Here is a 26,662-nt window from a genome sequence, read left to right as displayed (position 1 = left end):
ATTGCCTATGTTTTGGTGCTGTATACAAGTCCTTGCCAGTTCTAGTTTTATAGTTTTAAGTTTTCAAACTAGTTTTATAGTTCAAACTAGTTTTGTAGTTTGAAATTTTATGTGTAGATCTTTATTTTGAGTTAGTTTTTGTGAATGATGTATTCTCTCACATGTGACTCTTCAGTTTTCCCAACACCATTTGTTGAAAATCATGCTGCTTTTTAAGGGTGGAAGAGAAAAAAAGGGTGATGAGAGGAGATAGGTATTTGTGGAAAAATAATGCTGAAGTAGTTTTTAGTTTGTTTGCCACTCTACGTCAATGGAAAAAGTTTACATAAATCTTTGCTAATAAAGTATATTTACTAGAATTTTAGAGATCTTATTTCTTAGATGTAGAGGAAATTTAAGTATTATTTATATTTGTTGGTATTGGGAAAGCAAATCAAGACATTACAGTAAGACTATTTTCTCTTTGGCTAAGAAGGGACCAACTTTCCAGAAACCCAGGGTTTCTGAAATCCAGAAGTTGCTGGCTGATTTGTGGAGGGGGTAGGAATCTTTGAAATAGCAAGCTAATGAGGCCCTGAAATCCCACAGGCAAACAAACATGGAAGATAAAAAAAGCCAACAACTTGAGAGGTTATCTTTGTGCTATGATGGCTTGATCTGTAGAGGGAGCAGCAGTACCCCAAAGGGAATGTGGCCGAATCACTGTAGTATGCTGATTTTAAGTCCTCTGGGTATAAACTGAGGGGTGGGATACCTGAGTCAAATGGTGGTTCCATTCCAAGTTTTCTAAGGAATCTCCATACTGCTTTTCAGAGCGGTTGCACCAATTTGCAGTTCCACTACAGTGTATAAGTTTATCTTTTCTCCCACATCCTCACCAACCTTTATTGTTACTTGTATTCTTGATAATTGCCATTCTGACTGGAGTGAGAGGGAAGGAATCTTAGTGTAGTTTTAACTTGCAATTAAAGAAGAATGAAATTAGATCCATATCTCTCACTGTGCACAAAAATCAACTCAGAGTGGTTCAAAGATAAAGTAAATATACTTTATTAGCAAAGATTTATGTAAACATTTTCCATTGACGTAGAGTGGCAAACAAACTAAAAACTACTTCAGCATTATTTTTCCACAAATACCTATCTCCTCTCATCACCCTTTTTTTCTCTTCCACCCTTAAAAAGCAGCATGATTTTAACTAGCAATTAGAGAAATTCTAATTGCTAGAGATGTTGAACATATTTTCATATACATTTTGACATTTGTATTTCTTCTGTGAAGTGCTGTTAAGTTCCTTTGCCCATTTATTGATTGGGTTATTTGTGGGTTTTTTTCGGTGACATTGTTTTTTTTTGTTCTTTGTATCTTTGAACCACTCTGAGTTGATTTTTGTGCACAGTGAGAGATATGGATCTAATTTCATTCTTCTACATATGGATATCCAGCTTTCTCAGCACCATTTGTTTAAAAGACTATCTTTTCTCCAACATATGTTTTAGGTACCTTTGTCAAGGATCAGATGACTCTTAAGATCCTTAACCTTCTACGTTTGCTTATTTTGCTTAACATTATGGTGTCTAGTTCTATCCATTTTCCTGCAAATGACATAATTTCTTTTTTATTTATGACTGAATAAAACTCCATTGTAGGTAAATACCACATTTTCTTTATCCATTCATCCAATCTATGTGGATTATCTTTGTGTCTTCTATTCTATTCCATTGGTCTTGGTGTCTGTTTTGGTGCTGATTTTGTCATTGTAACTCTGTACTATAGTTTGAGATCAGATATCGTGATATTTCCAGTATCAGTCTTCTTGCTTAGTATTGCTTTGGGTGTTCTGGGTCTCTCATATTTTTTCATATGAATTTTAGAACTGCTTTCTCTAATTTTATGAAGAATGTCAGTAGTATTTTATTTTGATGGGGACGGTACTCTTTGGTAATATGGGCATTTGACGATATTAATTCTGCCTGTTCATCAACATGGTAGGTCTTTCCATCTTCTAAGGTCTTCTCCAGTTTCTTTCTCCCATGTTCTATGATTTTTACTCTAGAGGTCTTTTGCCTCCTTGGTTAGATTTAGTTCCAATTTTGGGGGAGGGGACTGTGGAGGCTATTGTGAATGGCATTGTTTTCTTGATTTCTTTCTCAGAAGATACATTATTCATAGAAAAGCTATAGAGTGCTTGCCTTGTAAGCACAAGGCCCTGAGTTCGATCCCCAGCACCCAAAAAAAAAAAATAAAAGAAAAGCTATTAATTTTTTGTGTGTGTTGATTTTTTATTCTGCTACTTTGCTGAATTTATCAGTTCTAAAAGTCTTCTGGTGGACTGTTTTAGGTCTTCTAAGTGTAGGATTATGTCATCAACAGACAGATAATTTGACTTCTTTCTTTCCTGTTTGTATCACTTTAATTCTCTTCTCTTACCTGATTGCTCTGATCAGAGTTTCAAGAACTCTACTGAATAGGAGTGGTGAGAGTAGACATCCTGTCCTATTTTTGATTTTAGAGGAAATTGTTTCAGTTTTCTGCATTTAGTATGATGTTGATTTTGGATTTTTTTTTTTGTAGTTTTTATGATGTTGATGAGTTTCTTCTATTTCTGGTTTCTCCAGTGTTGTTTTTTTTTTTTTCTTTTTTTTAATTGTAAACAAATGGGATACATGTTGTTTCTCTGTTTGTACATGGAGTAAAGGCATACCATTTGTGTAATCATAAATTTACATAGGGTAATGTTGTTTGATTCATTCTGTTATTTTTTCCCTTCCCCCCACTACTCCCACTCCTCTTTTCCCTCTATACAGTCCTTCCTTCCTCCATTCTTGCCCCCCTCCCTAACCCTAACTCTAACCCTAACACTAACCCCTCCCCCCCATTATGTGTCATCATCCACTTATCAGCGAGATCATTCGTCCTTTGGTTTTTTGAGATTGGCTTATCTCACTTAGCATGATATTCTCCAATTTCATCCATTTGCCTGCAAATGCCATAATTTTATCATTCTTTATGGCTGAGTAATATTCCATTGCATATATATATATACCACAATTTCTTTATCCATTCATCAGTTGAAGGGCATCTAGGTTGGTTCCACAATCTGGCTATTGTGAATTGTCGTTCCAGTTTTAGTATATGTGCTGCTGAAGCGAGCACTCTCCAGTGTTTTTAATAAGAATGGGTGCTGGATTTTGTTGAAGGATTCTTCTGCATCTGCTGAGATAATAATGGGATTTTTGTCCTTGTCTACTTATGTGATGAATTACATTTATTGATTTGCGTATGTTGAACCAACCTTGCATCCCTGCGATGAAACCCACTTGATGATGGTATGTTATCATCTTAAAGTATTTTTGAATGTTATTTGCTAATATTTCGTTAAGGATTTTTGCATCCATCTTCATCGGGAATATTGGTCTGTAGTTTTCTTTCCTTGATGTCTCTGTCTGATACAGGCTTCAAAGAATGAATTTGGTAGTGTTCCCTCCCTTTCTATTCATGCAGTAATTTAAGGAAGATTGGCATTAGTTCTTTAAAGGTCTGGTAGAACTTAGCTGAGAATACATCTGGTCCCGGGTTTTTCTTGGTTGGGAGATTTTTTATTACTGCTTCAGTCTTGTTGCTTGATCTGTTTAGTTTTCTGTATCTTCTTTTTATTTTTTCTAAAGTGAATTTTTAAATAATTATTTTATAAAGTTTTGTATGTGGTGCTGAGGATCGAACCCAGTGCCTCACACATGATAGGCAAGTGTTCCACCACTGAGCCACAATCCCAGCCTGTAGTTTTCTATATCCTCTTGATTCCGTTTGGGCAGGTTGTATGTGTCCAGAAATTTGTCAGTATCTTCTAGATTTTCCAATTCATTGGAATATAAATTTTCAAATAGTTTCTAATGATCCTCTGGATTTCAGCAATGTCTATGATGATATCTCCTTTTTCATCTCTGTTGATTTGGGTCTTCTCTTTCTTTTTTTTCCTCTTTGTATATTTTTTATTGGTGCATAATGATTTTTGTTACATATTCATACATGTGCACAATATAACAATATAATTTGACCAGTATCACTCCTCAGCACTTCCCTCCTCAGTCCTCACCTCCCAACCCTCCATCCCTTTCCTCTACACATCTCCATTTGATTTTCATGAAATCCTGCTCCCTACCTTTCTTTTCCTTTTTCTGCTCTTGGTGCCACATAAAAAAAACATAAGATCCTTAACCTTCTGAGTTTGGCTTATTTTGCTTAACATTATGGTGTCTAGTTCTATCCATTTTCCTGCAAATGACATAATTTCTTTTTTATTTATGACTGAATAAAACTCCATTGTAGGTAAATACCACATTTTCTTTATCCATTCATCCATTGACAGACACCTAAGCTGGTTCCATAGTTTGGCTATTGTGAATTGTGATGCATGTATCACTGTAGTATGATGATTTTAATTCTTTAGATAAATACTGACGAGTGGTATAGTTGGATCATGGGATGATTCCATGGCTAGTCTTTTCAGGAACCTTCATACTGATTTCCATAATGGTACTAATTTATTGTCCCATCAACAGTGTAAAAATATTCCTTTTTCTCCACATCATCTCCAGCATTTATTATTGTTTGTATTCTTTATGACTGCCATTCAGACTAGTGTAAGATGAAATCTCAGTGTAGTTTTGATTTGCATTTCTCCAATTGCTAATGACGTTGAACATTTTTTCATATATTTGTTGATCATTTGTATTTCTTTTGAGAAATGTCTGCTTAATTCATTTGCCCTTTTATTTGTTGGATTATTTGGTATGAAGATTTTTGAGTTCTTTATGTATTCTGGATGTTAATCCTCTGTCAGAAGAGTAACTAGCAGAGAGTAGGTACCCCATTCTGTAGGTTCTCTCTCCTCATTGCTATTTGTTTCCTTTGCTGTGCAGAAGCTTTTTAATTTAATGATATTCATTTATTAACTCTTGGCATTATTTCCTGAACTTTAGGGGTCCTATTGAGAAAGTCTTTGCTTGTGCCTATATTTTGCAGTATTGACCCAACGTTTTCTTCTAGGAGTTGCATAGTTTCTGGTCTAATTCCTAGGTCTTTGATCCATTTTGAGTTGATTTTTGTGCAGTGTGAGAGATAAGGTGTAGTTTTATTTTTCTACGTATGGATAACCAGTTTTCCCAACACTGTTTGTTATAAAGGTTGTTTTTTCTCCAGTTTATGTTTTTGGCACCATTGTCAGGACTCAGATGACTGTAGATGTGGATGTGTGGGATCTTTCACCTCCTTGGTTAGATTTATTCCTAGGTATTTTACTTATGTATGTATATTTTTTAGGGTACTATGAATAGAATTATTTTCCTGGTTTCTTTCTCTGAATATTCATCGTTAGCAGTCTGGGATTGTAGCTCAGTGGTAGAATGCTTGCCTAGCATGTGTGAGGTACTGGGTTCAGTGCTCAGCACTGCATATAAATAAATAAAATAAAGGATCATTGACAAAGTTTTTTAAAAAGGCATAAAACTATTCATTGTTAGTATATAAAAAGTATTGATTTTTGTATGATGTTTTTGTCACCCACTACTTTGCAAAAATTTATTTATTAGCACTAGCAGTCTTTTGATGTAGGTTTTTTAATCTTCTAATAAAAAATCATATCATCTGTAGTGGTAATTTGATTTCTTCCTTTCCTACCCTTATCCCTTTAATTTTCTTCTCGCTTAATTTCTCTGGCTAGAATTTCTAGCAGTATATTAAATAGGAGTAGTGAGAATGGACTTCCTTGTCTTGTCCCAGATTTTAAAGGAAATGCTTTCAGTTTTTCCCCATTTACTGTAAATTTGGCTTTGATTTTTTCATATATAGCCTTTATGATGTTAAGGTAGGTTCCTTCTATCCGTATTTTCTTCACTATTTTTTTTATCATGACTGGGTGCTGAATTTTGTCAAAGGCCTTCTCTGCATCTATTGAGATAACTAAGTGATTTTTGTCCTTAATTATATTTATGTGATGAATAACAGTTGTTTACTTGTATATGTTGCACCTCTGAGATAAAACCAAATTCGACGGTGATATACAATATTAATGTGTTGTTGGACACAATTTGCTAATATTAACAACTTCTGCATCTAAGTTCATCAAGGATATTAGTCTGTAGTTTTCTTTTTGATGTACCCTCATCTGGTTTTGGTATGATCTCTTTATTTTGGCTAGTTTGGCTAAGAGTTTATCAATTTTTTTTTTTTATCTTTTTGAAGAACAAACTCTGTTGCATTGATCCTTCATATTTTTTTTATTATTATTCTCATTTTTTTCAAACTTTATTCTTAATTATTTTCTGTCTTCTGGCTTTGGAATTAGTTTGTTATAGATTGTTTACTTGAGATCGTTCCTTTTTTTTCTTTATGCACTCAGTTCTATAAACTTTACTCTTTGTAGTGTCTCAGAGATTTTTATGTGCTACATCCCTGTTCTCATTTGTGTCAAAGATTTTTTAAATTTTTCCCTGATTTCTTTTATGATCTATTCCTTGTTCATAAGTTCTTTATTCAGCTGGATGCAGTGGCTCATGCCTGTAACACCAGCAGCTCAGGAGGCTGAGGCAGGAGAATTGCAAGTTCAAAGCCAGCCTCAGCAACTTCTCAAGTTCCCTAAGCAACTCAGCTGAGACCCTGTTTCAAAATAAAATACAAAAAAGGCCTTGGAATGTGCCTCAGTGCTTAAGCACCCCTGGGTTTAATCCTTAATACCACCCCTCCCCCCCAAAAAAATACTTCATTCAATCTCTGTGTCTTAAAATGTTTTCTGGTTTTCATCTTATTATTGATTTTTAATTTCATTCCATTTCTTTAAGATGAAAAAAATTACTTTTTTGTGTGTTTGCTAAAACTTGCTCTGTGTTCTAAAACATGGTCCATTGTGGAGAAGTTCCAAGTGCATCTGAGAAGAAAATGAATTCTGTTGTTGATGAATGTTCTGTTAAGTCCATTTGATTAATAGTATTTTTTAGGTCTGAAGAGTCTTTTGTTTGTATCTGGATGCCCTATCTATTGGCAAGAGAGATACATTAAAATCACCCAGTATTATTGTATTAGAGTCTGAGGAATTATATTGAGTTGTGTTTGTTTTATGTAAGTAGATACACCAACATCTGGGGCATTAATATGTACAGTCCTTGTATTCTTTGTGGATAGTCACTTTACTAGCACAAAGTGACCTTTCTTGTCTCTTCTGAATAATTTTGGCTTGAGGTCTGCTTCATCAGATATGAGAGTAGCTATTCCTGCCTGCTTTTGATTTCCATATGCAGGGTGTATCTTTTTCCATCTTTTCATCTTCAGGCTATGAATGTCTTTGCCTGTAAGGTGGGTCTCTTGTTAACAACATATGATTGGGTCCTGTTTTTTAATTCTTTCTGCCAGTCTGTGTTTTTAAATTGGTGAGTTGAGACCATTTTCTAAATTCCAGTGTTATGGAGGGTTGATTATTAATTCCTGCCATTTTGATTCATTTCTGATTTTTTTTCCAGACTAGTCTATTTTGCTTCTAGTGAGATTCATTTGCTGACTCTTAAGTTTGTTTTGCCTTTTATGTGCATGACATATTTCTGTGTTTTCTGTAGTGCTGGTTTATTAGTCATGAATTCTTTTAGTTTATGCTAATCTTAGAAGGGTTTTTTTTTATCTAATCTTCAAATCTGAAGGATAATTTTTGCTGGATAAAGCAATCATTTATCTTTCACAGTTTGTTTTAAATTATTTTAAACCTGGTTGGCAACTGTTGTCTTTCAAAGTTTGGTATTTATAATTCTAAGCCTTCATTTTAAAATCAGGGCCGAGAAATCAGTGGTTATTCATTTCAGTTCATCTCTAAATGTGACCTGCCATTTTTCTCTTCCTGCTTTTCAAATTCTATCCTTGTTCTGTGTATTAGACATTTTTTAAAATTTATTTTTATTGTAAACAAATGGGGTACATGTTGTTTCTGTTTGTACATGCAGTAACACATACCATTTGTGTAGTTATACATTTACATAGGGTAATGATGTTTGATTTATTCTGTTATTTTTTCCTTCCCCCCCACCCCTCCCACCCCTCTTTTCCCTCTATATAATCCCTCCTTCCTCCATTCTTGCCCCCCTCCCACCCCCCATTATGTGTCATCATCTGCTTATCAGTGAGATCATTCGCCTTTTGGATTTTTGAGAGTGGCTTATCTCACTTAGCATGATATTCTCCAGTTTCATCCATTTGCCTGCAAATGCCATAGTTTTATTATTCTTTATAGCTGAGTAATATTCCATTGTATATATATACCACAGATTCTTTATCCATTCATCAATTGAAGGACTTTTGGTTCCATAGTCTGGCTATTGTGAATTGAGCAGCTGTGAACATTGATGTGGCTGTATCTCTGTAGTATGCTGATTTTAAGTCCTTTGGGTATAGGCCGAGGAGTGGGATAACTGGGTCAAATGGTGGGTCCATTCCAAGTTTTCTAAGGAATCTCCACACTGCTTTCCAGAGTGGCTGCACTAATTTGCAGTCCCACCAGCAATGTATGAGTGTACCTTTTACCCCACATCCTCTCCAACACCTATTGTTGCTTGTATTCTTGATAATCGCCATTCTAATTGGGGTGAGATGGAATCTTAGTATAGTTTTGATTTGCATTTCTCTTATTACTAAAGATGGTGAACATTTTTTCATATGTTTGTTGATTGCTTGTAGATCTTCTGTGAAGTGTCTGTTCATTTCCTTAGCTCATTTGTTGATTGGGTTATTTGTATTCTTCATGTAGAGTTTTTTGAGTTCTTTATATATTCTGGAAATTAGTGCTCTATCTGAAGTATGAGTGGCAAAGATATTCTCCCACTCTGTAGGCTTTTTCTTCGCATTGCTGATAGTTTCCTTTGCTGAGAGAAAGCTATTTAGTTTGAATCTATCCCAGTTGTTGATTCTTGCTTTTATTTCTTGTGCTATGGGAGTCCTGTTAAGGAAGTCTGATCCTGTACTAGACATTTTAAACATAATGTGTCTTGCAGAGGATCATTTTTTATCTGTCCATTTGGAGTTCTGAATGATCGTATATTTGAATTTCCATATCATTATCAACATTTGGAAGTTTTTTTGATACTATTCTACTGAAAAGATTAAATGCCCTTAGTTTATATATCACTGCCTTCTGTGCCAAGAATCCTTATATTTTATCCCTTATTGTCTCAAATTCCCTGAATATTCTGGTCATAGTCTCTTATCATCTTTATTTTATTGCAGATCGAATATTCAAGATTATACACCATGTCTTGAGACTGGTAAATCTGTCTTCTGTGTAGTCTAATGTATTAGTGACATTTTCCATTTCCATTGAAATTTATTGATTCTTTTATTCCCAGAATATCTTTCTTTTTCACAGTATCTATCCCTTTATTTATTTACTTATTTAGTGGTGCTGGGGATTGAACCCAGGGCCTTGTACATGTGAGGCAAGCACTGTACCAAGCACTCTACTTACTGAGCTATGTCCCCAGCCCTCTATCCCTTTATTGAAGTACTCTTTCACCTTCCATATTCTCTTAGTTCATTTTTTTACACTTCAGTATCTTAGAATTCAGTTGTTGATGAGGGGTTACAGGCTTTTGGAAGCATTTTATTTCCTTGCTTTCTCAGGTTTACTGCATTTTAGTGCTGAGATTTACCAATCTGCTGGAATGAATCTCTCATTTTTGTCTAGAGAATTCTTTATTAGGCTGCTTTCACTGTTCTGTATATACCAAGCCAAGGAAATATCTCCATGACAGAGAGTTCAGTCAGCCTGTTATCCGTGGTTTATTCAATCTCTTACGCCCTTTTAAGGGGAGCCAACGATCACCTGTAACTGCAGATACCTCTCCAACAGGGAGTGCAGATCTATTCCTGAGTCATGTCGGTTTGTTGTACTGTATTTAAATCTCCTTTCTGCTCAAGCTGCATATCTTCTGATCTAGAATAGAACTAATTTTTTTTTTTTTTTTTTGATCAAGGATTGAAGCCAGAGTCACTTAACCACTGAGCCACATCCCCAGCCCTTTTTATTTATTATTTTGAAACAGGGTCTCACTAAGTTGCTTGAGGCCTCACCGAATTGCTGAGACTGGTTTTGAACTCTTAATCCTCCTGACTCAGCTTCCCTAGTTAGAGTAGAACTTCTCTCATGGGTTGATACCAGCTATGGGTCAACATTTTTTTAAATTTTGTTTTGTTTTTTAGAGACAAGTTCTCACTGTGTTGTCCAGGCTGGTGTCAAACTCCTGGGCTTAAGCGAACCTGCTGCTGAAGCCTCCTGAGTAGCCAGGAGTACAGGGACAAGCCCCCACATCCAACTAATTTTTGAAGTGTCTTTTTTGGTTGAGTCTTACGCTTCAACTAAAGTGAGGGGAGTGGGGAAAGACAAGTGACGGATTGGAGATGTAGCTCAGTGGTAGAATGCTCACCCAGCATGCACTGAAAAAGGTCGGGGGCAAGAAACAGAGTTCCTGGTTTCAGAGGTTAAAATCTAGTAGGGAGTAACAAAGTAAGTCCCAGGTTGACTGTGATTCATGGCAGCACATGGTAAATATCCTCAAGAGAGGTATAGAGTGATCAGGACTCAAAGGTCACGAGGAGAAGAAAAAGTGCTCTCCAACAGCAGCGTGTGTCCCTTCCGAACTCTGTACCCTTGACCGTTACTGATTCGCATTTCCTGACACCATTGTTTGATCTGTACTTACCCAAGTTCTGTGAAAAAGGGTTTGAAACTCCCAAAATATAGTGTGATTTTTCAGTGCATAGAGCATATTGCTTTATCATGAGTGAGTGACCTTTCTTGTCTCCCCACTGAACTGGAAGTGCATTTTGAAAGCATTGAAATTGTGTCTTGGTGTTGTTCCCTAAGACCCAGCACAGTGCCTGGCACAGATGTGCAATTCATGCTTATTCCTTTCTCTGAGAATTCCTTTTGCCTCTGCTGCTTCATGAATGGACTCACTTCGGCAGCTTACTTGCTCAGACCTCTCCTGTTGCTTGGCTGCCCCACCCATAGCTCTTTGGGAACACCACCTCTGCTCTTTACGTGTACCTTGCAGTAAGTTACTCAGGGGCAGGTTATGCCTTATTCATCTTTATGTGCCTTCTACCTGTAAGTTATTGTTACATATATTCATTGGGTAAATATTTGCTGAAGTGAAAATGAAAGGAACTTTTCCAATTATACCTATTTGTTTGCTACTCATCCCTCTGCTTTTTGGTATAGAATGGATGATAACTAAAGCAATCCTTAGCAGAAAGAATGAAGCAGTGGTATTACAATACCATACCTTCAACTATACTGCAGAGCAATAGTAACAAAAATGGGTTTTGTATCCTAAGAAATCTTTGCTTTACTGGTCCTTGATTTTTCTCCTACGTTTCTTCTGGAAAATTCTTTTACTTTTTAAGAAATAAACCCTATGAGTTTAAAATTGGAAAAAACAAAAAACCGGCTTGGTACTGGCACCAAAATAGAGAGGTCAACCAATGGTACAGAATAGAAGACACAGAGACAAACCCACATAAAAATAGGTTATCTCATACTAGACAAAGGTGCCGAAAACATACAATGGAGAAAAGATAGCCTGTTCAACAAATAGTGCTGAGAAAACTAGAAATCCATATGCCGCAAACTGAAACTAAACCCCTACCTCTCACCCTGCACAAAATTCAAGTCAAAATGGATCAAGGATCTAGGAATTAGACTAGAGACCCTGCACCTAACAAGAAAAGTAGGTCCAAATCCTCATCATGTCGGCTGAGAATCAGACTTCCTTAACATGACTCCTAAAGCATAAGAAATAAAAGCAGGAATCAACAATTGGGATAGATTAAAACTAAAAAACTTTTTCTCAGCAAAGGAAACAATCAACAATGTGAAGAGAGAGCCTACAGAGTGGGAGAAAATCTTTGCCACACGCACTTCAGATAGAGCACTAATCTCCAGAATTTATAAAGAACTCAAAAAACTTTACACCAAGAATACAAATAACCCAGTCAATTAATGGGCTAAGGAAATGAACAGACACTTCACAGATCTACAAGCAATCAACAAATACTTGAAAAAACTTTCAACATCTCTAATAATAAGAGAAATGCAAATCAAAACCACCCTAAGATTTCGTCTCACTCCAGTTAGAATGCCTATTATGAAGAACACAAAGCAACAATAGGTGTTGGTGAGGATGTGGGGGAAAAGGTACACTCATAATTGCTGGTGGAGTTGCAAATTGGTGCAGCCACTCTGATGGAGATTCCTCAGAAAGCTTGGAATGGACCCACCATTTGACCCAGCCATCCCACTCCTTAGCCTATACCTGAACGACTTAAAATCAACATACTACAGTGACACAACTACATCAATGTTTATAGCAACTCAGTTCACAATAGCTAAGCTAGGGAACCAACCAAGGTGCCTTCAACTGATGAATGGATAAAGAAAATGTGGTACATATACACAATGGAATATTGCTCAGCCCTAAAGAAGAATGAAATTTTTGGCATTTGACGGTAAATGGATGGAACTGGAGAATATCGTGCTAAATGAAATAAGCCAATCCCGAAAAACCAAAGACGGAATGTTTTTTCAGATAAGTGGATGACGATACATAACATGGGGTTGAGGGAGGCAAGAATGGAGGAAGGATGAATTGTATAGAGGAAAATGAGGGGTGGGGAGGGGGTGGGAGGAAAGGAAAGATAATAGAATGAGACAATCATCATTACCCTATGTACATGTATGATTATGCAGACAGTGTGACTCTACTTCATGTACAACCAGAGAAACAAAAGTTGTACCCCATTTATGTACAATGAATCAAAAAAAAAGAAAAAGAATGGATAATAAGAGATTAATACTTCCATTTGTTCAAAGGTTAATTTGAATTAGCTAAATATTTATTTACCAATTTTTACTCTTACTGCACACCAATTATTCTACATTATATTTTATTTTTTAAGTAAGAGAATGATGCTTCAAATGTTCTTAGATTTCTGGGAACCTATAAAATATTTGGATTCAGCAGTTAAAAATGAAGATTCACTTTTACTGAGAAATAAAATCTTGTGTATCTGTTCTCTCCATTTACCAAGTGGCTGTTGAACGCCCTGAGATTGTACATTTTGATGCTGTAGTGAAGCATATAGTAAGATTGCTTATTAGTCATCAGTTATTTCAAATTATGACTCATTTAATCTTCCTTCTTAAACTAATTTTTTTTTTTTTTTTTTTTTTTTTTGCAGCACTAGAATTGAACCCAGGGTTGCTCTATCACTGAGCTATACACTTAATCCTCTTTATTTTAACGGAGCTTACCCTTTTGCACTTGGATATGTACAAACCTATTTCATCTATTTCTAATCTGTATGTCCAATTCTATTTTGATATTCTTTAAGTGCAAGCATTTTATTGAAATTATTTTCACATGTTACACTTAATATACTTTGGTGGTGTCATAAGATTTTGACCATATAGAGTAAGGAATATGCATATGTTTTCCTTTACCCCTATTCTCTGAGATTCCTTTAGCCAAACAATGCCTTAACCAAACTTCTAGAAGTATTTTAACCATCATGAGAAATGTTTGTTTTAGTTCAAGAAATGTAAAAAAAAGTTAATCTAGTTACCAAGGAAAACGATGATACCAGGATATCCTTTCTTTGTTTCCTCAAGAATAAATGTAGGGGGCTAGAGCTGTAGCACAGTGGTAAAGTGCTTGCTTTGCATGTGCAATGGCTTCAATCTTCAGCACCATGTAAAAATAAATAAATAAAGATATTGTGTCCACCTACAACTAAAATATATATATATATATATATATATATATATATGTACATATATATATATATATATATATATATAAAATAAATGTAGACTGGGTGCAGGTGGCGCATGCCTGTAATACCAGCGGCTCTGGAGGCTGAGGCAGGAAGCCCAAGTTCAAAGCCAGCCTCAGCAAAAGTGAGGCACTAAGCAACTCAGAGAGACACTGTCTTTAAACAGAACACAGAATAGGGTTGGGGATGTGACTACATAGTGAAACAATCAGAGAAATACATTTTTATACTTCTGTTACACTTCTGTGAATACTAGTTTGAATTAAGTGGATTTCTGATTTCCTATTTTGTTTGAGAAGTATTCACTGAGAACCTACTCTCTGTTAGGCATGTGCGTGAGTGTGGGGATACAGCTGTGATTAAGAATCACCTCTTGTAGTGACTCTTACTTGGGAGCAGACCAGTAAGAATCAGAGAAATTCCTATGAGAGCATGAGTGTCCATCCTGAGGGTCTTTGGAAAATTTCTCAGAAGTGACTTCTAGACTGAGTCCTGTATGTGAATGGGAATTATCCGGAGAAGGCATTCTAGGAAAGAAGAGTCCAAGGCAGGAGGCCAAGAGAGAAGAGAAAGCAGGATGTTGAAATGTGGCAGACAAATCCACATGGCTGCCTTGGAGCCTGGGAATCAGGGAGGGGAATTTTGGGAGTTCTGGGGCAGGGTCATCTAGGTCAGTTTTTACTGTTAGTTAAGTTTCCTTGTTACAAACAACAGGAATCTACCCTGGAAAACATAAACTAAAGAGGAATTTATTGGAAAAATAGTGGGGTGGCTCCCAGAATTAAAGAAAAGGCCAAACATGTAGATCTCTGAGGAGGCAAACAAGTAGGGCAACTCCTGGCAACTCAGTAGAACTTGTGGAATTTCTATGCAGGGCAGTACCATTAGTTTACTTGCTCCACCTGCAGAGTGTTGGTCTTTACTTAAGAATATTCGTGTTTGAGAAATAGGATCTGATTGGCTTAGTTCAGATTGTAGTTCCAAACCAAGACCAATTGTTGGCCAGAGGGTAGAAACAAGCACCAAGTCTAGTCAGTCTGGGTAATGATCAGGGTAGCAAGATTTGTTACCTGAAACACAGTGTTCAAAGATGAGGATACTGTCCAGAAGGCAGTGTGTTGTGGCAAATGGGGATCTTCCTTTATTTAAAAAATAAATTTATAGTACGAATGTTTTTAATTTAAGTAGTATTTAGTGTTGTTATCTTGTTAAATGGGTCAGTTTAAATTCTGGCAAGTGGTCCTTTCAGAACCTTTAGTCAGTGCTTTTGCCATCAGGTTGCTTAATAACCTTAGAAATTCTCTCGGTCAGTAGTCCTTGGTGGAACCCAAATTGTACCCTAAGGAGCACATGGGGGCATTTTTGGTTATCTCAATAGTTTGGGACAAAAGGTGTCATAGGCATTAACTAGGGGCCTATAGCACCAAAGATGCTGGATGTCATAGACTATACCTCCACAGGATTTTGATGTCTGTTAAAAACAGCAACAACAACAGAAAAACACCTTTGTATAATTATCTGAGAGCATAGTTCCTAACTCTGTTTCAGATTTAATCATGAAGTATTTTTGCTCGTTTCAGAAAACACTAATTTTTCCAGGAATGCCATGATATTGTAAATCTACTGAAGAATGGAGTTTACTTCAGACTTTATGCTTTTACTCTCATAGGCGGTATTAATTTGTTTTATCCTTATTCTTTAAATTTTTATTTGTTTGGTGCTGGGGATCGAATTCAGGGCTTCATGTATGCTAAGCCCACACCCCACCACTGAGCTTCCCCTTCCTCCCTGAGCCCCTGTTTTATCCTTAATTTTTATTATCTTATTTAGAAGATCAAGTTCTTTAAGACAATGGTTAGGATATTTGAAAAGATTTTTGCTGTAGGGTGACGGCACACATCTTGTTTTAGTCAACTTTTTTACTACTGTTACTAAAAGATCTGACAAGAACAGTATGAGAGGAGCTTCAGAGATCTCAGACCATAGAAAACTGATTCCATTCCTTGGGATTTGAGATGGGGCAGAACATCATGGCAGACTGTAGTGAAGGGAAGCAGCTCAAGACATAAACCAGGAAACAGAAAGATTCCACTCACCAGATACAAAATATATATCCAAAAAGGTATGCCCCCAGTGACCCACTCCCTCCACCCACACCCTTCCTGACTATAGTTACCACTCAGTTAATCCCTATCAGGGGATTAATTCACTGATTGGGTTAAGGTTCCTATAACACAATCATTCCACCTCTAAATATTCTTGCAAGTTTCACCTGTGAACTTTTGAGGAACACTTCACATCCAAACCATAACACATCTGTAATTTCAGTTACCCAGGAGGCAGAGGCAGAAGGATTGTTAAGTTTGAGGCAAGGCTGGGCAACTTACTAAGAATTTGTCTCAAAATAAAATAAAGGACTAGGGATGTAGCTCAGGGGTAGAATGCTCCTGGATTCAATTCCTAGTACCAATTCCCCACCCACTCCACTCCCCACAAAAATAAAAACTTTTTTTTTTAAGTGATAGATGGAGAGATAGTTGATAAACTAATATTTTCTCAAGTGAAATGGGTAAAAGGCCAAGGGAAGTACGTACATAGAGATGAATACGATGAACTTCTGTAATAATTGTGTTTTATAAGGACCTGAGAAGAATATGAGGCTGGAGAAATTGAGTATTACTTGGTAGACTGGGTAGATCAAGTAGGGTGAAATTAACCCAATTTTAAGTGTCCAGAGAGGAAAAAATATGCACAAATATTGGACACCGCACAAGTTAAAGTGTAGATCTATGTCCAGAGAGTCTTTTATGGAAAATGTTTGTCTTGACTATTTCTATGTGAGTGGTGAAGCACAGCCAGGATGGGTGAAAGGCCTGGTTCTTCCAGGGTGGCCTGACCCTAACTGCAGAGTGTATGGAGTTGTAGCTCCATCTGCTGGAGAGACGCAAACCCACTCTTGCATCTGATGGAAATGTGATCATAGTAAGCCAGCGTTATCTCCTAAATACTTACTGTGTGCCTGGTAGCACCTTGTCAGTCTCCATGACATCTGAGTGAAAACCTAGACAAGTTCCTTGCTCCCACCATGCTTATCTCTGAGAAGTCTTATGCACTCAAGAAAAACTTAATTTAGCATGTGTACTTTTGCATTTTGTGTCCTCTTCCTTGGTTTTTTCCCCTGGGTAAGGACTGGGGAAAGTAGCTCAATGGTAGAGCACATGCTTAGCAGGCAGGAGGCCCTGAGTTTAGATTGTAGCATGAAAAAAAATATATATATATATAGAAATGTAAGGTTGACATTTGTGTAAGAACTGATTTTTCCTTGGGTAACCTCTGTCTGGGCTTCCTTTTCCTCACCTGTCCTCTCTGGCAGACTTCAGTTGACCTCTGTTATTAAATGCCTTATATGTATGCTAGGGATAGGCACAAGGGGCATCCCAGTGACTAGGAATCTAATTCCTGCCCTCAAGGAGGTTAGGGGAGGAGGCTTATAAAATGACCCTTGTAAAGTAAACAAGAAGATGTTAGATGTTACAGGAGTATTGCGAAGGGATGCTGGTCCAGATAGGGAGTGGGCCTGGGAAGGGATGGAACAGAGTTTTTAAAAATCCTCATGTTCCATCAAGTACAAAAATGTTAGAATTAGGGGCTGGGGAGATAGCTCAGTTGGTAGAGTGCTTGCTTTGTAAGCACAAGGCCCTGGGTTCAATCCCCTGCACCGCCCCCCCAAAAAATGTTAGAATTAGCAAGAGGAAGTTGGGATAAGACCTTCCAGGTGGAGCATCTAGTGGAAGCATCAGCATAGAACTGAGGGCCTGCATGGTGTTTGTGTCACTGTGTAAAATGAGTGGCAAGAAATGTCCAGAGATGAGGGTTTAGGGAGGTAGGTGGAGCCAGGTAGTGTTGGGGTTTGTATGTCTTCTTACTAAGATTACACTGTCTTCATTGCATTGAAGAGTTTTTGAAGGGTTTAAACAGGGAAATGATACCAGGTTGTTTAAAGAAATCATTTTTTCATTAAGTCTGTTGGATTTGATTAAAGGAGACCAAGCTGGAGGTGGAGAATTCACCTCAGAGGCTTTGGCAGTAGATAAAGTGAGAAACGATAGTTGAACCATGCTAAAATTAACGGTGAGAATGAGGTGGGATAGAAGGACAAGTCAGCCAGAGAGCTACTTGGGGTAAAAATAAGTGGCAGGGATTGATGTGAAGGTAAGAAGTCAGGGGTGACTGGGAGATTTTTAGCTTGAGTGACTGGTATAATTAATGTTGCCATACTTAAGAGAGGGCACATAAGAGGAAAAATTGGATTTGGTCATGAAAAGGAAATGAGTGATTTATTTTAGGCATTATGAGTTTGAGTTGCCAGCAGGTATCTGTGTAGAAGCATCCAACAGACAACTCGATGTATGATTGTGAAGGTCAGGAAGGTTCAGCTGTTGTTACTAATATGGAGGAAGAAGTTGAGCCATGAGAAATTTTGAAGTCATCAGGGAGAATGCACATGATGATAGGAACTGGGAGCCAAGGTCAGAATTGGGGGTTTAGTCATCTAAAGGCAGGCAAGAGAGAGAGAGAGAGGTTATGAGTATGATGATCTAGAACCAAGAGAGTGTTGTTTTAAAATGTAAGATGTAAGGACTGAAAGATGTGTTCTGGATTTGGCTTTTAGCAAATGACTGTGATCTTAATGAGACATGTTTCCAGACTATAATGGACTGAGAAGTAAATGACAGATAAGGCCTCTCTTAGAAAAGTCAGAAGAAAGGAGAGAGGCATGATAGTAGCTAGAGAACAACTCAGACTCTTTTTAAGGTAGCAAAATCTGAAGCCTATTTACAAACTCTGGGTGAGAAAGAACCCACAGAGGAGGGGAGTGGCTGTCTGGACATGGGTATATGCATCAACCTCATGTGGACCTTCTTTGGGACTGAAGATTACGTTAAGAGTAAAGCATATGGGTGGGCAGTGGGGGAGGTAGAAAGAGGTATTTGAAAGAGAACCTTCCAGAAGATGTTTTCTTCATAAAGGAGATAATGGGGTAATGTCATTTTTTAGCTGTCAGACCAAGTGGATAAGATTGATAATGGAGAAATCCTTAAGAATGGTAAAATATTTCTTAAGGGGAATTGTATGTGGCTTCAAGATGAAGATTGACAGGACTGAACCAAGAGTAGAAAAGTTAACAACAGTGTCCCTCTGTGCAGCATGGTCATCTGGTTAGTATAGGCCACTCAGGAGTTCATGTACTTAGTGGTGGGATCCAGCCTAAGTAATAAACAAAGGCGGGGTTGGGCAAAGGGAGAGAGGAAATGGGAGTGATCCAGGGACAGGCGGTCTCCCCACTGGAAGAGCAGAGTGGAAGTTAGATAACTGGTAGGATTATGATAGTGGTTATCATAGAGAAGAAGATGATGACCCAGGGGATGAGGGAGAGTGACTTGGAGGCTCAGAGGTGATGACTAGTTTGGTATATTCAGGTGGCTTGAATGTCAAAAGAGGATGTACTTTACTTTTCTCTGCCCCTAGATATTTGCTCTTAGTGCTGTTCGTTCTTTCAACCTCAGTTTAAATGTTCCCTTAGGCTTCTCCTGATCACCCTCCCTTAACAGGTATACCCCCCCCCTTTTTATTACAACATTCTGCTTATTTCCTTCACAGTGCTTGGCGATCAGAAAGAATTGGAACACAAAAAGATATCAACTACTTCCCTCCTTTGGGTTTTAACCTCAATAACATAAGCAATTTTCTTAGAATTTCATTATCCTGGACAGAAGAAGACTTGCGTTCTGGTTTTTCTCTCCCAAGAGAGATGGCAGTTGCTTTCTAGGGTTTATCTGTGTGGTATAGGACTGTCCATGGTGAAGTTGGGAGGGGGTTGTCTCTTCTTACCTTGAAACTGTCTTTTCCCTTTAGCTTCTTTTTTACTTCTATCCCTACTCCCAAAAGAAAGTAAGTAAGTCAAAGCCAGAAAAACATTTCTTCCTGGAATTTTACTAAATTGAATATTGTGTGAGAAATCCAAATATTGAGTGATGATTGGATTTTAGATTACAGCATGAAGTGAAGCCTGTGCGTGTGTTCCCGTAGGAATGCCAGATGGAACCCCAGGTTCTAGAACTCATTCTGCTTTACCTACTCTTCTACTTCTCCAAGTACTAAACTTTCCTGTAAAATAGATGATAGACTGCCTTAAAGTGCCTTTCAGTGCTATATTCTTCTGCTTATCACCAGCTCTAAATCCTGCTAGCACCTAGTCTCTAGTGTTGGGTGACAATCAGAGTGATGAGTTGTCCTGTTTTTAAAGATTAACTTCAGGCACCAGTACCTAGAAGCACTTACCATGATAAAAGTGATTGCTGTATAATAAAGGAATTGGATTAAGGAACTTCATTTTATTCTCAATGAAGCAGTACAAGGAAGCCTTCATTTATGAAAGAGGAAGTCTGCATTAGTTGCTCCCAAGTTCTTCCTTAATTTCAACCAAAGATCCCTTTATTCTCCAGTGGAAACTTGGCATTGAGGAATCCAGGGGAAGTGACTCAGTTGGGTGTGTGGGGCTTCGGCACACTGACCATGCTTCCCCTCTGTACTGTTTGTCAAGGGTACCTTATACAGAAGAAACAGTTTCCCCTGATCAGCCAGCAAAGCCTGAGATACCTGTGTTTAAGCTGCCCTGGGCCTTGCCACTGGGAAGATGTAGTAAAGACAAGCCACTTGACACCAAAGTATTAAAGCATCTAGAGATGTAAAGAAACTGTTAATTCAATCAAATAGTTGTTATCAAGACCCAAAGGAGTAAAGACTATCATTTTATGAAAGTTCACCTCCTCTACTGATTAGTTATTGACCATTTTTCTAAATACTTGTCTGCATATTATAAATTCTTTCAGCATGTTTTTGGATGAATGTCTTAACTTCACAAAGTTTATAAAAAGAACTCAACAGGATGTAAGTTATGACATTTAGGGGTGTTGTCTTATTGCTTCAGACCGTATGGGGTTATCATGTAACACAGCATGTCACATGATTTGACCGAATGCAGGGAAAAAACCTCAACTTGGTTTCATTGGCTCAAATATAGTTCAGTGCAACAGACTTACAAAGTTAAGATAAGGAAGTACTATAGGAAGTACTATACAGTGTAGGAAATAGGAACTTTTAAAGATAATTCACGGTGATATGAAACTGGCTGCTCAAGCCCAGATAAATGAGTTAAAAAAAGAGAAGTACCAGTAGGGAGATCCTTTATTTTGAGTTAAGAGAAAAGGAGCGTGGAGACACTGAAGACGAAGAGCTCAGTCTCCACTGACTTCGCAGAGGTGGGTCTGTGTGTATAAAGTGACTTTAGATGGAGGAGTAGAAGTTTGAGACAAGAAAAGAACTTGATACGGTGAACGAACCACCTATAGGGTATTGTTGTATCAGTGTTTCTTTGTTTTCCTTTTGACCTATCTCAGTTATTTAAAAGCAATTTTAGAATTTAGATATTTATCTGAACTCCTGGGTTTAAAAAGAAATCTAAAAGATACTTATCTAAATCCTTGGGTAAGTTATAGTAACCATTAGTTGTACTAATTAAAATCTCCCTGCTTCAAAGGGTGATGATTGTGGTTTTTACTTCTTGTAGATGTGTATTTAATTATTGAATTTAAGTATTGTTGGTTTCAAAGTAAGGAAGGGTAGGTATCCTTAATAATGCTTGGTATCATGCACTCTGGTCCTGTGAAACCTATGCTATAAAAGACCTTGGTAATGCTTTTTGTCATTATATTACATTAAATTTTTTTAATACAAATTCTGTCTAGGGTCTTTGGGAAGAAAATATACCATTTAACACTGTGTAGTTAACTTTTGTCCTTGCCTTGGTAGGAAAAAAAAAAAAAAGCATCTTATAACTACTTGAAAAATTATTCATTAACCTGAAAAACTATTTTCTGTTTTAAAAAATCAGTGGGAGGTTTGAGGCAGGAAGATTGCAAGTTCAAGGCCAGCCTGGTTAGCTTAGTGAGACCCTGTCTTAAAGTAAGAAATAAAAAGGGCTGAAGATTTATAGCTCAGGGGTAGAGTACTTGCCTAGCATGTATAAGGCCCTGGGTTGAGCCCCTGGCACAAAGAAAAGAAAAATCAGGCCATTTCTTCTTAAAGGAACATTAATATACCCTCCCTAAATTTACAAAATGTTTATTTTTATTTAGAGGTAATTTTTCACTTCAGAAGGATCTTGTGCTTTTCTATATGACTTGCCTTACTCAGTGAATTTTCTTATAGATTTAAATATATTTATGAAAACATTTATTTCAGTCTTAAGAAAAATGTCGACAATAAGAAGACTGTATGATGTAGATTGAGATGCATAAGGGCATCTCATTTTTGTTGTATATATTTGTGTATTGTATATATATATATATATATATATATGTAGGTATACACACATAATCAGGAAATATGGAATAATTATAGTGATCAGAAGAGTAGAATTACTTTTCAGGGATAAGAAAGAAAGTTAAAAAGAGGATGATCCCTTTAATTTGGTCTTTTAATGAATAGAAAGGGTACCTATGGAGCTGGGGCTGTAGCTCAGTGACAGAGGGCTTGCCTAGCACATGTGAGGCACTGAGTTCGATATTTAACACCATATAAAAAAATAAATAAAGGCATGATGTCCATCCACAACTACAAAAAATTTTTTTAAAGGGTACATATATTAGCTTACAGATAACAAGACATTGTGCATGACTGATAGAATTAAAAATGAATAAGAGATTCTAGAAGAACATACAGTTTTGATTTAAAAAATATATGTAACCTAGCATCTTGACAAAAGTACTGTAAAATTTTGGGGATAACCAAAAGATATAATGACATCATTTAGTGATTCTTAAATTGGGCTTTGAAGAATTTAAAAAATGATGGAAAAGTAGGTTCCAGGCAGAATTGGTGACAGCTTAAGCTTGAGAAAGTTTATAGGTCAGTGTTACTATTCTGTTCACAATCCTCTATTGCCTTCCATTTTACCTAGATCCAGAGTCTTTATTCTGATCTGCACCCTGTTCTGTACCTTTTAGATGCCATGTCTTTCCCACTAGATTGTAAGATCCATAAAGCAGGAACTTTGTCTTCCTTCTTCACCTTTGGATTCCTACCTAATACCTGGAGCAGTAAGTGCTTAGTAAATAATGAATGCAAAATTCAAAAGTTGTTTTCTGCACTGGAATGTAAGATGTTTGAGGGTAAGAATGACAGGGAATGAGACTGCACGGGGAGTATTGGTCTTGAAACGTTGGAGCTTAAAGGCAGTGTTTATGCTTTTCGCGGCGAAGTAATGTTGCGAAGTAATGTTGCAGCATAGAGGATTAGAAGGACCAAAGAGTGGAGATAGCAATACCATGTAAAAGATTTATGTCAATAGTTTCTTCAACTGACTTTTGAATGTTTGCTCCATGCTGAATACTGTGGTGAATTCTGGGGATACAAAGATGACTAAAAAATTATTGCAGTTGGTGGGGCCAGATATATGAATGTTCTGTAGCAGAGGTCTGAGCAAATGATGTAGTGGTGACCTGAGCCTGGGCATTGTCAGAGGGTAGAAAAGGGTGAAGTTTCATCGACAATTTCTTGAGGTCAGCTGCCGGAAGAATTCCTAGAGAAAAGATGAAGACTTTAAGGTAACTTTGAAAAATGTTTCTAGTCTTATTATTTTTAATGTAGTAGTCTTTTTGTGATTTTGGATTAGGTCTTTCCCAAAAGTTCTTAGTACTATGTTGATTGGTCCCTTTTTCTTAGAACAAGGCACATGTAAGAGGAGTGCTCCGTTTAAACTTTGAGTCAGCATGTAGTTTCTGGGGCTTAGTTTGTCAAAATAATTACAGAAGGAGATGTTAGTGTTCTATAGAATGATTGAATTAAATGGGGGTTGTATATGGGAAAATATTTTAAACATTGAACATTTGCTACTAAATATACAGTGGCATTACTAGGGGAAGTGGATACTTTTAACATCCCAGATGATAGTTGGGAATAGGATATATAGAATAAAAAAAAACTGAAAAATAGCTTTTATTCATGGGGGAGGAGTCAGGGAGGCACATATGCCCTTAACTCTGTGTGTATGTGTGTGTCTGTGTGTCTGAGTGTGTGTGTGTGTGTGTGTGCAAGTACACACATACATATCACTTAATAACTGCTTAAAAAGAAGTTTATTTGCCACCTGGGAAGGGCATTTAGACACTTGGTTCTTCAGGTTCAGCTGTTCATGGTTTTTCTTCTCACTAATTTGACAATTTCAGACTTGTAAGGAGAATATACTTTTCTCACTTGTTTTTTTTTTATTAAACCTGTTTATATTCTGAATACTGTGGTATAATCGAAAAATTATAACGGGTTCACTTGATGCTTTGACTATATATCCCTTGTCGCTTTGACACTTACATGTTTTTTTCTTTTTCCTGACCTCCTCCTCCCTGATTTTTTCCCTAACCTTCTCCTCCGTGATCTTCTTCCTTATCTCTCCTCCCTAATCTCATTTTCTCTGAATCACCTCTTTAAAAGCCACCTGTTCCTGCTGATGGGCAGAATCACAGACTTTGGTACAGAGTCCCCTGTGTTTCTCCTTTGCTGGCAAAGCAGTAAACCTTTTTCCTTTTTCTCAAAACCATGTCCTCATTATTGGATTGATATCAGGTAGAAGGACTGAACTTTTGGTAATAAAACCATGGGTTTTAGAACTATAGTCTTGGATTCAGACCTTACATCGCCACTTGTATAATTTTGAACAGTTTATTTAATATGTATGAGTCATGATTCCTTGTCTATGAATGGCAGCAGTATCTAATATGTGAATAGTAAGGATTAATTGAGATAACATCTGTAAAAGGATCCTGGCTTGAATTGGGCAGAAGCTAAATGGTCAAAAAATGCTCTCCTCCCATTATTGTGGTAAAATATATATGTAACATAAAATTCACCATTTTATTTATTTTTAAGTATACAATTTAGTAGCATTAACTGCATTCAGAGTTATGCAACCACTGTTCATATTTTTCTACTACTATTTCCCAAATGCTTCATCATCCCAAATAGAAACTCTGTAACCATTAAGCTGTAACTCTGTATTCCCTCCTCCCAGCTCCTGATAACCTCTCATCTGCTTTCTGTGAATTTACCTACTCTAGATTTTTCATATAAATGGAATTGTACAACCTATCTTCTGTGTCTGACTTCTTCCTTGTAGCTTACTGTGTTTTAACTTTATCTACATTGTAGCTTGATCAGAATTTTGTTCCTCTTAAGGGATGAATGTGGTTTCTTTGTGTTTTGTTTGTTCTTTCATGTGTTGAGAGACACTTGGTTGTTTCTTTGTATTGTGTCTGAATCCCTGTTTTTAGTTCTTTGGGCCTGTATCCAGAGCCCCAACTGCTGGGTCTTTTACTTTTTGAGGGATTGCTTTTGCATTCTGTCCCACTCCCACTCCACATATACATATCTCCTTTAAGATCTGGAAATATAGAGTTCAGAGTTGAAAGCAGCAAGCTTCTCTTTAGCTGGTAATTTCATGGTTTTTCATCATTTCCAAAGGGGTGCAAGTATCTTTCAAGTCTTCCACTGCCTGACTGCTACAAAAACAAAGCCCCTTGTCTCTTCCCTTTACTTTTTTTCTTTCTTAAATCTCCTCCTCTTTTTCTTTCCCCCACTAATCTTCCCTTTTACCCTTTGCTCCTGTTGCGCTTCCTTGCCTTCTCTAGAGGAATGCCCAGGAGGAATCTTCCTGGATTAGTCCTCCTTTCCCCTCTCCAGCCCTGCCCTGACCTCAAACTGCTTTCCTTCTTGTGAAAAGGGTGATAGAGGTGGCAAATAAGCAAATAAGAGATGCAACCAGTATTCTAGAGGCTAAGCTACATTGATTCACAGTAGACTTTATACCAGATTTGCAGAATGATTAGCACTTGTACTTAAAAAAAAAAAAAAAAAAAAAAAAAAAAAAAAAAGCAAGTCTTGGGTGAGGAGTAAGAAAATAACATCAACCAGTGGGAAAATGGAATCATCAGAGCTGCCAGCCTTGTGTACTGCTACACAGCTGGGGAGAATTGTAAAAGTGAATTTTCCATAGATAAAACAGCCAGAGATAAACCACAGACTGCCAAATCAGATGGGATTAACTAGTCAGGAAAGGTGTTTTTTCTGGGCGCAGTGGTGCATGCTTGTAATCCCAGTGGCCCTGCAGGCTGATCTCAAGTGCAAAGCCAACCCCAGCAACTTCGTGAGGCCCTGTCTCAAAATAAAAAGGGCTGGGAATGTGACTCAGTGGTTAAGAGCCTGTGGATTCAATGCCTGGTACCAAAAAAAAAGTTCTTTTTATCCTTGGTTGGCTAGTAATTAAGAGGCATCATTCAGTTTTTATATCACATATTTCTAAGATCATGGTAAGAGTCTTCAGTCACTACATATCTGATGAGACCCTAGTGGCAAATAAAGCATGCATCCATGCATCTAAGGAGAATAAGGTATACACAAATGAAATTGCCAGAATTACAACAAAGCCACATTTAAATGTAGGCATTAGTAATGAGGTGTTGGTAAAATAAACAGCAGCCAGAATTTTGAGATTAATTTTAATAAATTAGTGCATGGACTAGCAGAGAGGGGTTGAAAAGGATATAGTAAATGAAGGGTGTGAGTAAATAATGCAGCTCTGGGGAACAGGATTTGTCTTGCTGAGAAATTCAACACATACCTCTGCCTCATATGGGTGAATTCTATGGAAGTGATTAGAGTGGAGAAGTAAAAAGGATTGGAA

The 26,662-nt window shown here is 37.2% G+C and overlaps 1 protein-coding gene across 2 annotated transcripts in view; it reads left to right on the top strand.

Annotated features, from left to right (window-relative positions):
• The window catches only part of Lims1 (LIM zinc finger domain containing 1), a 142,829-nt gene that overhangs the window by 36,093 nt on the left and 80,074 nt on the right, over positions 1-26,662 (top strand). The window contains exon 1 of one of the 2 annotated variants that reach the window (XM_047522344.1): positions 21,054-21,188. The exons of the other annotated variant lie outside the window; for it this stretch is intronic. The gene's annotated coding sequence lies outside the window, so the exon portion shown is untranslated. Of the gene's footprint in view, positions 1-21,053; positions 21,189-26,662 lie in introns of those variants that run through there. 2 annotated transcript variants of the gene reach the window in all.

Source organism: Sciurus carolinensis, chromosome 13 (assembly GCF_902686445.1).
Source record: "Sciurus carolinensis chromosome 13, mSciCar1.2, whole genome shotgun sequence".
Classification (NCBI taxonomy): domain Eukaryota; kingdom Metazoa; phylum Chordata; class Mammalia; order Rodentia; family Sciuridae; genus Sciurus; species Sciurus carolinensis.
The sequence above is the reverse complement of the archived record's forward strand: the minus strand, read 5'-3'. Positions and strand labels throughout refer to the sequence as shown.